Source organism: Pinus tabuliformis, chromosome J, assembly GCF_031772625.1.
Source record: "Pinus tabuliformis cultivar Carrire ecotype Pingquan chromosome J, CPIR1, whole genome shotgun sequence".
In the NCBI taxonomy this organism is placed as follows: domain Eukaryota; kingdom Viridiplantae; phylum Streptophyta; class Pinopsida; order Pinales; family Pinaceae; genus Pinus; species Pinus tabuliformis.
The window spans coordinates 1,452,545,912-1,452,549,707 of NC_142295.1; positions in this window are offsets into that span (position 1 = coordinate 1,452,545,912).

A 3,796-nucleotide genomic window follows, 5' to 3' on the forward strand; every position below is an offset into this window, starting at 1 on the left:
GTGAAAGAGAGGGTTGCTTACCAGTCCATACCTCTTGTGGATTTTTATCCTCCAATGCTGATGAAGGTGATTTGTTGACCAGGTAACATGTTGTCTCCACCGCCTCTGCCCAGAATTCTTGTCCTAACCCGACACCACTGAGCATGCTTCTTGCCCTTTCCATCAACGTCTTGTTCATTCTTTTTGCAGCTCCATTTTGCTGAGGTGTATATGGAGTAGTCTTCTGCCGTGCTATACCACACCTCTTACAGAATTCTTCAAATTCCTTACTACAAAACTCTCCACCGTTATCTATCCTCAACACCTTTATCTTCTTCTCTGTTTGGTTTTCCACCAGAGCCTTGAATTCTTTAAACCTGTCAAAGACTTCAAATTTCTTCTTAAGGAAATATATCCATGTATTCCTTGAGAAGTCATTTATAAATGATACATAGTACACAGACTTACCCAGTGATGGAACCTTCACAGGTCCAAACACATCACTATGTACAAGCTCTAATATATGTTTCGCCCTCTTACCACAAGACGGGAAAGTCATAGGATTCTGCTTCCCATATACACAATTTTCACAGAAATCAAAATCCAAAGAGCTATTACTCATACCTTCTACCATACCTTTACCATGAAGTATTCGAAGGCCCTTCTCTCCAATATGTCCAAGCCTTTGATGCCATAGCATGGTCTTCTCTCCAGAGACCACTAGATTTTCTACTCCACTTTCAGGAACCACAGAATTGTTGCACCCATCAACAACTATGCTACCTTGCAGCTTGTACAGAGTTCCAATATAAACTCCCCACATCAATACCATTGCTTCCCAAACCATCTTGCAGGTATCCTTTTCGAACACTGTTTTTACACCTGCATCATCCAACTTGGTTACAAAAATTAGATTTCTGGCCAATGCAAGAATATGCATAACACCTGGAAGTGTTCTAACCCTTCCACCTTGCAACTTCAACTTTACTTTTCCACGACCAACGATTCTAGCCTTCCTATCATCCCCTAAGAAGACATCACCACCATCGTATTTCTCATACTCGCAGAACCACTCTCTATGGGGAGTGAAGTGAAAGGATGCACCTGAGTCAGTCAACCATGCCTCATGATCTACATGTGTACTTGAAGAAGCCAAGTACACATCCCCACCTTCATCTGAGGTGGTTTTCACCTCTGCAGAAGGAGCATCATCAGATCCCTTTCCTTTATCAGGAGCTTTAGATTTACAGTCCCTTTTGTAGTGCCCTTCCTTTCCGCATTTCCAGCACACCACCTTTACAGGTTTTCCTGGAGATTTAGATCTCCCTCTAGATTTAGATCTCCCACTCGATGACTTATTTTTGTTTCTATTTTGGGACCGTCCTCGTACAGATAAGGCACCACCATTCTGGCTCTCCATATTTTTCCGTCTCATCTCCTCGGTCAACAAGGATGAGACTATTTCATCAAACTGCAAGACAGTTGCATTGCTACCTATTGTAATAACCAGACTATCCCATGAATCTGGTAGAGAACACAACAAACTGATGCTCTTATCTTCATCTGAAATTTTAATATCAACAGATGCTAACTGACTTACCACAGTATTAAATGCATTAAGATGCTCTATCACCAAGTCTCCATCTTTCGTCCTCAGGTTATACAGCTTTTTTCGCAGGAACAGTTTATTCACCAGAGACTTAGATTGGTACAAAATCCCTAACTTGTCCCACAAAGCCTTCGTTGTAGCTTCCCCTAATACATTCAGCAATACTGAATCTGAGACACACAATCATATTGTGCTCTTTCCCTTCCAATCCAACTTCTTCCATTCTTCATCGGACACTCCCGTTGGTTTAGTACCTAGATCTACCGCGATCCACTGATTTTTATCCACCAACAGATCCTCCATCTTGAGTTTCCACAACTCAAAACTCTGACCATTAAATTTCTCGATCTTTATCTTTCCACTACTTGCCATCTTCTTTCACCACCAGAATCGATCTCACAGATCTCCCACTGAGCAAGATCTACCACAGGCCTGAGCAAAACCCCTTAGCAACAAAGGCGTCCCCTTGAAGCCAAAACAGCTTCGATACCAAATATAGGTTTTAACCCTGTACAGAAATTACCTGCATATAAATTCTAAAACACATAAAATAAACAATGTGAGAGCATAACACATAAAACACATATACATAGAGATTTTTCCCTGGATCCCAAAACCGGGACTACCAGCTTGATTTTTCATTATGTTCCTTTCAATGTTATAATACATATTTATACATGTCGAAGCATCCAATACTATGGAGCGAAAACCAAACCCCTGTGACACCCCCGCTACACAATCGGCGCAACGAAGGGGGGGCTCCGCCCCCCCTCTATCCCCCCACTTAACTACGTGGGCTAGTCATGGAAAGAATATAACACAACCCAACATCTAGTTTGCTCGAGGGAAATGAGAGAGAGGATGATGAGTTTTAGTTTGTTGGCAATGACCTTGGAGATGATTTTGTATATGATATCACAAAGGGAAATGGGCCAATAGTGATAAGGAGAGTTGGTTCTTGATAATTTGGGGATGAGGATGATGAATGTGACATCTAAGGTTAAGAGGATTGAGGAGGAGAACTTAGAGTCTTATACTATTTTCCATATATCCTGACACAAAATTGGTTAACAATCATGGTAAAAAATTATAGTTAGCCCATTGAGACCTAGAGAATTTCCTTTAGGCATGTCCACTATTGCAATTTCCACCTGTTGCATGGTAAAAATAGGTCATTCTACTCCTTTTTCACAATTTTGGGTATGTATTTTGTAATCATTATGTAAGGTAATTTATTCTAGGGGTAGAGTTTTGGGCCTGGAAGAGAATCCAAGGCAAAGTTTTCGGGATAGAGGAGAAAAAACAGAGGCGAGGATTTTGGGCTGGAGGATTATTTTATGTTAGTAAGCCCAACCCTGATCTTAACAACCTAAACAAAATTTAGTTGTTGCACATAAGCTTTAATTTCTATGTCTAGTTTTTAAACAAGGTATACTTGATTTAAGTTAGTATTTGGCCTTAAGTTTACATTTATAGAGTGTTGATAAAGATTAAAATTCATGGGTATACCAATTTTAAAATGAACCTCTGTTTATTTTTTACTTTCTTAGTTTTGTTAAGTATTTAGGAAATTATTATATTATCCAACCCTCGTTATTTTGCTTTCTTTATTCATACCCAATTGCATTTGAACATCATACATCAAGCGTTAGCATAGGTGGGGTATCTAGGAAGGCAATCCACCCCCCACTTGAGGGGGAGTCCCTTATCATGCTCTACAGACAATCTCATTTAACCCTTCATTGTTTAGGTAGTGATTTGGATTTAATTGATTGACTGCGTAGAGTGCTCCCCTTATTTAGGGTTTGTTTCTTATGCTCTCTACATAAGGAGTTTTTGGAGCTACATTTATCTGTATGTATATTTGTGCATGAACTACACCTCCGACTATTGGGGAAAGCACTAAAGCAATAGAATATACAACAATTTCCATTGATGTTGCTTCTCTAGTAGCTACCCTTGCTTCTTTCGTTACTAGCACCTTCACTTATTTTGTAGCTGGTCATGGATGAAGTATTGATGGGGTTGATTCTATGTTACATGGACCTTTATTTAGGGTTTGTTTCTTCTGCTTTATACATAAAGAGTTTTTGGAACTACATTTCTCTGTATGTATATTTTTTGCATGAACTGCTCCTCCTACTGTTGGGAAAACCACTAAAGCAATAGAATATACAACAAATTCCATTGATGTTGCTTCTTGAGTAG